Here is a 12,302-nt window from a genome sequence, read left to right as displayed (position 1 = left end):
TTGCGTTCCCCCACAGTGCATCAGGTTGTGCCCCCTACAAGCTCATCCCTGCCTAATGACACCCTTACCCGGACCAACACCTCTCCCCCACCCCGCCCGCATCGACCCTATTTGTCTGCCTGTCCTGATTAACAGATTAAGCTAATCCACAAGCGGTGGGGGGCAGAGGTGTCCTGTGGTCTACAGGTGTGTTGATGCGAGATGAACTCACAAGATGTGTTACCACCTTGTGCATCAGTGCATGTAGAGATTAAGACAGACGGCTTCAATGCGACTCCTTTCACACACAACTGAATGCATATGTGAAAAATTGTGTGGTATAAAAGCTGTGTATGGTAATAATTATGTGATAATGAGTGATTTTTTCAGAAACTGGTTATGTAACACTTTGCCCCATGACCCAGAGTTTACATTGTGTTGTCTCGTAAAGTCTGTGTAAATACGCGGTGGTCGCGAGGAGTCTGCGTGAAGCTCCCTCTGTGCCTGTCTCAGTGTGAGGGTAGAGTGTGTATTCGCTACGTTGTTGACACTCTCCTCTCTAAGGACCGCCAGCTGTTTTTGAGCCTGTCTGCAGGGGTGGTGTCATCGGACCCTCAGCTTAAGAGCCTCAGCAGTCTATGAAGGCTGGCTGTGTTAAAGTGATGGTGAGGCCAACCCTTAAAGATGGACTTCACTAAAGTAAACATCAGATTCCCACCAAACCTTGCATGACTTATCAATGGCTCCTTACCTCTCGATCTCAATCTACCTCTTCGTGTCTAGCTCTCGACTTTCAGCTGTAGTCTCTTTAAGATTGAGTACTTCTGTGTCTTATCTCTGACACACAGCACCATTCCACACCTAGCATCTCCATCAGCTCTTGAGCTCTACCTCAGTCTCACTATTCATGGTCAGCTTTTCAGCTTTTTCTCCGTCATGAGGACATTTTTACTGATGTTGTAATTCTATGTGTCTAACAACATTCAAAGCTCCGTGCCATTGGACCCTTTCTGTGATCCCTTTGCGTAACTGAGTCAGCGACGCGGGCCAGCACACGCTTTGAATCATTTTGTGCGTGGGGTGTATTCGTCTCGCTCTCCCTCTCTCTGTCCCTCAGCCGCAGGGGCACAGGCGAGAGAGTGTGGCACAGGCGAGAGAGCCCACTGGAGCCAAAGCAGACATCATGGGGAGTAGAGGAGAGGGGGGGGTGAATCTGTTTCAGTGTAGCCAGCCAATGCCCCCTTACCCCCTCCCCCCACCCTCCTCATTCCCCCAAGCCTCTGGCCCAGCAGTCTGCAATGCCAGGACATGACTGCTCATTGTGTTTCTCCAGCCAGCCTGAAACGTGCTGGCTAGCAGGAAGGAATTAAAGGAGAGCGAGAGAGACGGAGAAAGGGAGTGGATTTGAGCGGAGGGAGGAGAGGAGTAATTACATTTAGTCAATGAGTTCTGGAGATCCCCCCTGTGTTAATTACAACATGCACTGCAAAGCTCCATCAACAGGAGAGAGAGAGAGGGAGGGAGAGAGAAAGAGAGGGAGAGAGAGAGAGAGAGAGAGAGAGAGAGGGAGAGAGAGGGAAAGAGAGGGAGAGAGAGAGAGAGAGAGAGGGAGAGGGAAAGAGAGGGAAAGAGAGGGAGAGAGAGAGAGAGAGAGAGAGAGAGAGGGAGAGAGAGAGAGAGAGAGGGAGAGAGAGAGGGAAGGGGACAGAGTGAGGAATGCCGAGCTGGAACATGACACTTGTGATCCCTCAGGAGGGAGGCTGCATCAACAGGACACGCCACAGACTGTCCACACCAAAGTCTCCACTCCAAAGATTTGCATGTACATCAACATCATTTGACAGAATTTAAAATGTTGGTTGTGCTGGTTGTAGCAACAGATACAGTAAAACAGTATACAGTATATATAGCCTGTTTAAGTATATGATTTGAGTACATGGTGTGTGTGTGTGTGTTTGTGTGTGTAATTGTGTGCAATTGTGTACATCAACATCACTTGACAGAATCAAAAAAGTTGTCCTGGTTGTTTAAACAGATAGAGTATATAATCAATAACTGTGTGTGTCTGTGTGTGTGTCTGTGTGTGTGTGTGTGTGTGTGTGTGTGTGTGTGTGTGTGTGTGTGTGTGAAGCTTAACATCATGAACCACTCACTTGGAGCTCTGGCAGGTCATCATGAGACCTGGGCCATGTAGTGTGAAGAACAACCCTTTTGCATTCTTCCTTAAGAAACAAAGAGTGACATCTGTGAGAATGGCTGGTCCATGCCAAGCTGTGAATGTGTTAAGTCATGTACATACTTGTTGGTTTGTGGCATTCATCTGGCTTTGAGACCACCCATTTAGTGGTCTGAGTTTGGTCAATGTACTCAACTGCTTTTGTTGTTGAATTGGTACTTGAATTGTTGCGGACATAATGAAATTGTATGGAGCCCCCAAGGGCCAAAGGACAATGTTTGCATGCAAGTGTGCATGCAAAATTCTCTGGTGCACACCAGAAACATACAACATATCCATGTCCACTCAGGGGCTCTGTATAATTGGAATTTGAATGTCTTCATCTTGTAGAGGGCATGCAACATGCACTAATGGTGTATAAATATCACAACCCTGCCATTACTCCTAACTTGTACAGGTCCTGTGGACGTGTCCTTCAGAGTGCACGTGCAGCTTCATCTGACCTGGTTTGACATCATGGATAGAATTGCACTGTACCTTCCTAGGTTTTCTTGATGTTAAGAACTCTGAGAATTACCATCTTCCTTCTTTACAAGAGGACAAGTTTCTGATGTTTTCCTCCATTTTCAAAGACCTTTTGTGTCTCCACTTCCCTGTGAATATCACAGACAGCTCCAGTTCATGTCTGTGTTGGAAAGCTGCTGTAGTAAGGTAGGCTAAAACAACAGTCCAAAAACATTAGAAATGCACAGATGATATTAATCATTATTGTGATCTTATGTGTTTTAACCCTTAAAGGAGTAGGGGAGACCGGGTATGGTTGTAACATGGGGAGAGTTGTAACATCACCAATTCCACCAATCAGGGATAAGATATGAGCCATGTGACAGTTTCTGACTGCTCAGACTTCCTTAACGATCACACATGGACATTTTCAAGTTGTTAGTGCCATTTATCCCGGAGTAAGGAGAAAAAATCAACATCTGAGGTAAGAAAGTAACTTTTTTTTTTTTATTATTATTTTTTCTAGTGCTTTTACCATTGTAGATACAGTTGTATGAGTTACATCAGGTCAAACTATAGTTTCTCTAGTAAAGAATGGTGTAGCTCTCTCTTGCTAATGTCAAAGCACCATGCTAATACAGCTAGCTAAACAATGGATGACAGTGGTGGGGTAGGTTGTAACACAATTTTTGAATATGTTACAACCTGTGGAATGGGGCTAGTAGACCCATTTAATGTCTGTTTAATTTCATCTTTGTGTGTGTGACTGTTCAGCCCTCTCTCTCTTTCCATGAGAGACACAAATACATACACACACAAAAGTATAAACGCTGTGGTTTTTATATTTAGTTTAAAACGTTAATATGATCTTCATTCTCTATGTGAAGAACGGATTGTATGGTATACAATATGTTGGTGAATCTATTTTCACACCTTGTGTACCCTGTTTATGCAATAAATCAGTATATCAAATGGAATTCCATTGTTTTTCTGCATTTTTTTGTACCTGTTACAATCTACCCCAATAGGTGTTACAATCTACCCCAGTAGTGGGGTAGGTTGTAACAAAGGTACACACTGTATTTGTCATAATCTCACAAATTCTGTAATATAGTTGAAGAGATTTAAATGGTTGCCACTTGTAGTAGACAAATGTGGTTACTTTGCCAAAAAGTTCCAGAACTGTAGCTTTAAAAGAAATGGTAGTTTTAGGTGCTGAAGAAAAATGTGTTACAACCATACCCGGTCTCCCCTACCGTCACACTGGTGTGACGGGAATGTTGAGAAATGAACGTTCTAAAGAATATCTGGGTTCACTGAATTCAACATAGAATTTTAGAACCTTCAATTGTTGCGGAACTTAGAACGTTCAAAAACCTACACCTTTAAGGGTTAAGGACAAATTCATGCATTCTCTCCGCATGGAGCAGCAGCCTAAAGAAACGACGCTCTGTTGTGTCCTCTCCTCATATCTCTCTCCAGATTATGATTCCTCCTTTGTTCGCATGGAGTAAACGGGAGATACGATCAGGTGGGGGGGGGGGGGGGGATGTCCTCCAGGGGGTCTAATCTCAAAGAGGAGAGACAGAGAGAGGGAGGGAGCCAGAGAGAGGAGAGGAGGAAGAAGTCATTTAGCAGAGCAGCATTTCATGCCTCAGAAGCCATGTTGAATTAAACGGAGTTAATCACAGCTAGGGGGGGCGCTTCTCTTTCCACTTCACTTTTTTTTTCTGCTGAGTGGGGTGAGAGGATTACCAGGGGATGTATGCAGAGGCCAACTCATTTCTCTCTCTCCCTCTCTTTCTTTCTCTCTCTCTCCCTCTCACTCTCTTTCTTCCTCTCTCTCTCTCTCTCTCTCTCTCTCTCTCTCTTTCTTCCTCTCTCCCTCTATTTCTTCCTCTCTCTCTCTCACACACACACTGACACATACACAAAGGTCTTCCCCACTGTTTTTTTTTTTTTTTTTGAATAAGGCGCTGGTATGCACAGTTCAGTTGGGGTTCTGTATTTTGGCTTTTCCACACTTCTCTCAGGCATAAAGCTCTAATCCTCTCCCTCTCAAAGTCTTTGTTTTCTTGTGCTGTCAGTTCACATTTTGCATGTTTAAATGGAGTCCCTTTTTTAGGCTTTGCATGTGCTACCTAAGTCAGTTATCCCTGTCTGGTTTTGGTCATTTCTGGTGAAAGTGTTCCTCATTTTCTCCCTTCTTCCTGTCTTTTTAAGGGGCAGCAATTGACTGGCTGATATTCCTCCCAGCTGGGCACAGGCTTCGCCTACAAATGCAACCTAAGCCCCTTTAGAGACACGCTACCCATATAATCCCCAGGTGAAAGAAGTGGAATGTCGGGCCCACGATGGTTATGGGGTGCTTTGGGGGTTAAAATAGTTTTCATTCAGTTGAAGTGAAGCATCTAATATTGTGAGTTGCCCCTGGGCTACCTCGGCGAGCGCTGAAGAGTCCGCTGCTACTGTGTGAGTCGCTCTGGGCCCCCGAAGAGCCCCACCGGGCAGCTGCTGGAGAGTGGGGTCGAGTGGGGGTCTCAGGACCCAGAGCCCAGGGTCAGGCCTCACGAGCTGACAGGTGAGCGGCCAACTACCTCAAGTATTGTCCTTAGCTAAAACAGATGGGTAACACACAAATACACACACACACATGCACATGCACACGCACACACACACACACGCACACGCACACGCACACGCACACGCACACGCACACGCACACGCACACGCACACGCACACACAGACCTGCACACACGTATATGCTTGCTATTTAGGGGACCACACATGTGCCAGAACAAGGTAGTGGATGCCCTCTGAGGCCATGGTGAGGTTTTCACACACTGACACTCAGTCAGCCAGCAGGGGGCAGTATTCACCACTCTTCCCCAGCAGTCTGTCTCTCTTACAGGAGAGTGCCATGGCAAGTCCGCCCCACTCACACGTGGAGTACGTATGTAATATTCAGAGGCTTTCAGCACCAGACTAATAGGCTCTAAATGTTTCTGAAGGATGCCCCACAGCAGTGCAATGTGCGCAGCTGCGACCGCTACTCTTGTACTGCTCCAGCGCTTTAACACTGCTCAGGGTGTCGTGGCACATCAACCCAAGCGCTAGACTCGTCCTTGCTTGGGGGAGAGAGAAGAAAAAAAAAGGACATTACTGCATTCTCTAGCCGCATGCACAGTGTTAAGTGTTTCCATACAGCTGTACTTTCAAGGCTTTTTAATGCACGCGTCTCGCATACACCATTGACAAGAGTGAAGCAGCAGCAGAGAAGGCTATAGGACTCCAGTGGAGGTCACATATGCTCCAGTAATGTAAGAGACCAAGGTAATGTAATGGACAATGGTAATGTAAGAGACCAAGAGGTAGCATCCCCATAGAGGCCAAATGCAGTGCTGAGCAGCAACAGATTATGTGATCTCAAGGGCTATGAGTACAAAGGTGACAACAGGATTTTTGGATTGGGCCTTCTGTGGTCAGTTCAAGGTCTGCTGCGTTCAGCTTTATTGCGGTATAGCATATGGGCGATGGAGAAAGTGCCCAAGCTGCTTGTTTATTGTTTAAATAGCATTAGGCTTTAACGATCATATGTAATTTGATGTACGGCTCAAGGGGATTGACACGTAAACACCACAAGTTACAGGGCAGCGCCGGCGTGTCTCTGCCTGTGCGCATCTCTCTTTCTCTCTCAGAGAGCTTCATTCCGCTCAGAACATAATCATAATTGAAAGGTGTTCTCCAGCTTAGATTAAGAGATTACGTGGGCATTGTCACTGTGCAGTGTGAGGGGCCAGAGGTGGCTCATTTGGTGATGGAGTAACTGATGTACTCTCCGTTCCTCTTTCTGGATATTCAGACCGACAGAGAGGGAGGGAGAGAGAGAGGGAGGGAGAGAGAGAGGGAGGAGGGAGAGAGAGAGGGAGGGAGAGAGAGAGAGAGAGGAGGAAGGACGAGAAGGGCAAACAGCGGCAGGTGTGGGGCCTCTAATAACAGACAAGAGCATATTGATACAATTGCTCTCTTTGCCATGATTAATTTCATATTGTAATGGGGGAAGGATTTAGCAAATCTGCTTGACCAGCTCACTCTCTCCCCAGCACAAAGCCCCTCATTAGAGAGAGAGCCTGTGTCTGCGGGCACTGCGGCCGCCGTCACTCACCCGGCGCCAGAGCGGAGCGCAGCTGGCCGGAGGTGCCGCTCGCTCACTCGGTCACGGCTCTGTGTGCAGCTGGCCGTGCTATCTTCACATGACACTTTGAAGGTGACTGTGACTATTATGAATAGCTGGCTTCTCATTATTGGGCCTGAATTAAGGTGGTCAGCATTCACAGAAGCCTATACCTGCCTTGATACAGTTTAATTCAAGGTAAAATTAAACAATGAAGTCGTGATCAGAAATGGCTGGTTGACGTACATGTTATTCATACTTAGATGGAATCATACACTGAAACTAGCAAAAAAGTAAGTAATAAAAAGTGCTAAAAGTAGACACTTATTGTCTACTTTTAAAAGCTTCTCTCCGTACAAGCATAAAATACAATAACTGATGAGAAAGGATTATACCAAGGGACTATTGTGTGCGTGAAGGTGATAAGGGCCCTACAAATGGCCAATATTATGTCCATAAAAAAACAGTGGTAAAAGCCTACCATTAAAGCCAGATTTGCCTCTCAGTTTTACTGGCTTGTTGGGGCTGCAGGTTTTCCGCTTTGTTTTTGTTTCAATTAGGTAGACAATCCCCCTCTAATTTCCACATGCAAACATAAGAAAATCACAAGTACCAGAGCAATCAGTGTTGAGTCCAATCAGCTGGTAATAAGCCAGTGTTGTCCTCACCACCCATGCGCTTAATTGCACTCATTTGCCAAGAGAGTGGTGGCTCAACCTCGGCTAGCTCCCCCGCAGCGTACATGCACAACACAAGAACAAAATGTTGCTAAATATGACTTGCTGGAGTGCCTTCTAGCCTAACTGGCCCATGTGTGTGTGTGTGTGTGTGTGTGTGTGTGTGTGGTGTGTGTGCGCGTGTGTGTGTGACGGATGCGTTCAGACACACAGCAGACGGTGCTGAGTTAGAGACTGTGGCTGTGCACCCTGCACAGATTGCAGTGGCTGTGGGGCATCTCTGAAGAACACGCGGCGCTAAAAGCCTAATTTAGGCATCTGAATATTGCATGTCCATAATGGCAGAGGATTTAATTCAGATTGTGAATGTGTCGAGTGGAAGGTACTTTAACTAGCAGACTGAATATGAACATGACAGACATACCAGGAGTTTCCCTGAATTACACCACGATCACTCAGTGGGCCCAGAATAGCCTCGGTTGTATAGCCAGAATACACTTTTTCCCTCTACATTCAGTTATTTACTTAGATTTACTCTAAATCTCTGTGTGGTTATAATGCTTAAGATATGAGTATTAAAATAATACTTTAATACTGTCTACTTACAACTAAACTAAAACAACAAAACCTATCCCACTGTATAATCGCTTTTGGACCAGACTGCTTCCATTGATCCACATGAACAAATCTTAAGAAGTTCTGAAGTTAAGGGTTGTTCTCCGTGCTTTATTGAAAGCATCATCAAAGAAAACACACGCATAAAATCAAAGCCTTACAACCTTTTCCCCAAATGAGTATATATGTATATGTAAATGAAGACCTGCTCAGGAAATGTTTTCTTTTCTTCTGATGCCTTGGCATGACTATTTCTTCATTTATTTCAGGCTGTTTTGAGATGGACTTTTTTTTCAACACACAAAGGACACACGGCCACAAACATATGCCCATGCAAACACACACACACACACACACACAGTGGAGTGGGCCTACATGTGTAAATGCCGGCTGTTGTGCTTTAATCCACTGAGGTGGAGAAGCAGTGAGCCATTAAATAAGAGCAGCGCTGAGCAGCTTTTCTCTCTCTCTGCATATTGACCAGAGACTTAAGATGATTAATGCAACACTTTAGCAGCAGAACCACTGTGACGGACAGAGGAAGTGTGCTGTGTGTGTGCTGTGTGTGTGTGTGTGTGTGTGTGTATGTCTGTGAGAGAGAGAGAGAGGAAGGGAGGGAGGGAGAAGTTGGAGAGGTTAATTGTTTTATTCAAGGCCATGCAAAACTATTCCGACTGCACATGGCTTGAGAGTAGGTAACAGAAACAGGGATGCGAACTGCACTTAAATATATTCAATATTATTCACATCTTGCAAGACAAATACTCAAAAAAGATCAAATGGGTGTTAAAACATTTCATTTTTTCCAAGGATGTGATCTGGCAACTGAAATGGAATCACCTGACTCAGGCACCTGCCTTCAGGGACCTCTATGATTGGCTGCTGACAGCAGGGTCAGAGGTCAGATGAAATCTAAAAGCGATTTGGGGCTTCTGTTTGTTTATAATATTCACCGCAACACCCGCCTCCGAAAATGAAATGGGGGTGGAACGCTGACAGAGTGTGAGTGTTTGTGTGTTTTCGTGTGTGTGTCCGACACCTTATCTTAATAGGTTTCTTTATGCTGTATGTTCCAGTGGGCAGTTGCTCTTCAAATCTTCCGTGTGTGGGGACTGGGGAGGTATGGGGGAGATGGGCGGGGGACAGATACCGCAGAAGGAGGCGCCTGCTGGAGATTGTTGTAGATGGCTCAGAGGAGGCGGGCGGAAGAGAGGGGTGAGAGGGCCATCACTGAGGTGCGGGGGGGGGGGGGGAACTGCGCCGCCATCTCTATGGCGACCCCTGGACAAGGACAGGCTTTACTCGCTCCTGGAACACAATGTGAGAGCAGCTCAGCGGAGAAAGAGAGCCACGTGAGTGCACACTCAGACGTCTATCGGTCTGCAGGATTCACACTGAAGTTTTGTACACCTGCAATACCTATGACTATACCTACACCTATGTAGACTTTAGGCTACTCATAGCCTGGTATAGCCCCACTGAAAAGCACTTTTGTACATATAGGGTCTGGTCATGTGCCATTGGGAATTGTTTCCAGTCGTTGCATCATAATGGCTGTAGACTTTGGATTAATTGACATACTACTGGACAGTCTTGAACCAATCAGAAATCACTCATACAGTACGTTGCCACTAACAATGCAAGCTGATATGTTAGTCTTAATAAGCTTTAATTCTTTGATGCGTCCTAGCATTGCTATTGCTTGTATTGTTGTAACTATTTCAAACAAATGCTCCACTTTACCATCATCACGCTGGCTGCTGATTGGAGGACCAGCGATTCAATTTGTGAACAGTGTTTCCAGACTATAATCCCAGTGCAAAATGAGCAGAGCCAGGCAAAGCTATTCAGTGCTTGTGATATGGGTTAAAGCAATCAAATGCAATTTCATTTTTTTCTTTTCTTTTCTTTTTGTTTTGCTACTGGCTCCCCCTACAGTTAGGGAGTATTTCTATTTCACACAACTGTCCTAAATACCACTCATGGATTGCACCTTTCCCACTGGCACTGATGTGCACCATCCCCCTGGTGCCCCCATGGCTAAAAAACATGTTACAGTGCCCTCAGAAGTGTCCTACTGGCTGGCCTTTACATGAGGAAAATCTTTCAATGCCCTCTAGAGTGGCACTTCAAACAATAAGTCTGAAGAACATGTCTAAATGAGTGACCCACTGGTGTTGTAAATGTAATGCAACACCCTATAAGGTGCCCCTTAAAATGGCCTATACTTGCAGTTCCCTATGTGTGCCCTTCCACTGGAATAGGGTTCCATTATGGAGTGCCCGGTATGCTGCCCCGAGAGCCATATGGCTCTGGCTGCCCCTACATGACAGTGTTCTAAAGGGTTCCATTATGGAGTGCCCGGTATGCTGCCCCTACATGACAGTGTTCTAAAGGGTTCCATTATGGAGTGCCCGGTATGCTGCCCCTACATGACAGTGTTCTAAAGGGTTCCATTATAGAGTGCCCGGTATGCTGCCCCTACATGCCAGTGTTCCAAAAGGTGTCATTTCCAGTACAGAATGCAGTGGAATGCAGCCCTATAAATTGTACTACACGTGAGAAAGAAGTGCCAACGTAGGTGCTCCTCTAGTGGATAAAATGTGATGCAGTGAAGTAAAGGGCGTCCCTGCTTGCATCAATGTAGGGAAGTTTCCTAATGGATGCCCCTGCAGTGGAAAATATGTGGTAGGTGCTCTGACAATGGGATAAACTTGAGCTTCCCTACAGGTGCCTTTCTTATGGAAGAAAAAAAAATAAAGTGCCCTATTAAATAGCACTGCGGTACTATAAAGTGCCCTGGCAATGGAAAGGAAACAAATCCCAGTAAAATGAGATTTGTAGTGCCTTACAGTCTTATAGTCTAGGGTACTACCTTTTCTGTATTTCTGCAAGAGCCAGATCAGTTAGGCTAATATCTAGCTGGCATCTTGATGTTATCACATCTGCACTGTCCATATTTTCATTTTCAATGGGCACTTTAGGCCAGGGCATTCAGCGTTTCATTAACAACACAAGCAGTCATGTCACAGCAGATCCTCACCCTCAGATCCTCATCTCACAACGGAAAAGGAAGTGAGACCAAATTCCCAAATCTGGATCCTGATCTGTGTAAATAATTATGTAGGAGGACTGAGAGACAGGGTATCTCACAGGATTTATGTGAAATATCTTAATTGGGCCCCTCAATCATACACTGTGTGCAAAATTATTAGGCAAGTGAGTATTTTGACCTTATTGCCATTTTCATGCATATTTTCCAACTCCAAGCTATATAAACTTGAATGCTAATTGGATTTAAGCATTATCAGGTGATGTGTATTTGTGTAATGAGGGAGGGAGTGGCCTATAGTGATCAACACCCTATATCAAGGTGTGCATAATTATTAGGCAGCTTCTTTACCTCAGACAAAATGGGCCAAAAAAAAGATTTAACAGACTCTGAAAAGTCAAAAATAGTAAAATGCCTTTCAGAGGGATGCAGCACTCTTGAAGTAGCAAAGATATTGAGGCGTGATCACCGAACTATTCGTTGCAAATAGTCAACAGGGTCGCAAGAAACGTGTGGAGAAAAAAATGCGCAGATTAACTGCTAGAGACATGAGAAGAATTAAACGTGAAGTTACCAGGAACCCATTAACCTCCAGTGCTACCAATGCAACCTACCTGGAGTGTCCAGAAGTACAAGGTGTTCAGTGCTCAGAGACATGGCCCAGGTAAGAAAGGCTAAAACACGACCACCACTTAACAAGACTCATAAGTTGAAACGTCAAGCCTGGGCCAAGAAATATCTGAAGACAGATTTTTCAAAGGTTTTATGGACAGATGAAATGAGAGTGACTCTTGATGGACCAGATGGATGGGCCCATGGCTGGATCACTAATGGGCACAGAGCCCACTCTGGGGTGAGGTACTGGTATGGGCTGCTATTATTTAGGATGAGCTAGTTGGACCTTTTAGAGTTGAAAATGGACTTAAAATCAACTCTCAAAACTACTGCCAGTTTTTAGAAGATACTTTCTTCAAGCAGTGGTACAGGAAAAAGTCTATCCTTCAAGAAAGCCATGATTTTTATGCAGGACAATGCTCCATCACATACATCCAAGTACTCCACTACATGGCTAGCCAGCAAAGGCCTTAAAGATGACAGAATAATGACGTGGCCCCCTTCACCTG

The sequence above is a fragment of the Alosa sapidissima genome, chromosome 22 (assembly GCF_018492685.1).
Source record: "Alosa sapidissima isolate fAloSap1 chromosome 22, fAloSap1.pri, whole genome shotgun sequence".
In the NCBI taxonomy this organism is placed as follows: Eukaryota; Metazoa; Chordata; class Actinopteri; order Clupeiformes; family Clupeidae; genus Alosa; species Alosa sapidissima.
The sequence above is the reverse complement of the archived record's forward strand: the minus strand, read 5'-3'. Positions refer to the sequence as shown.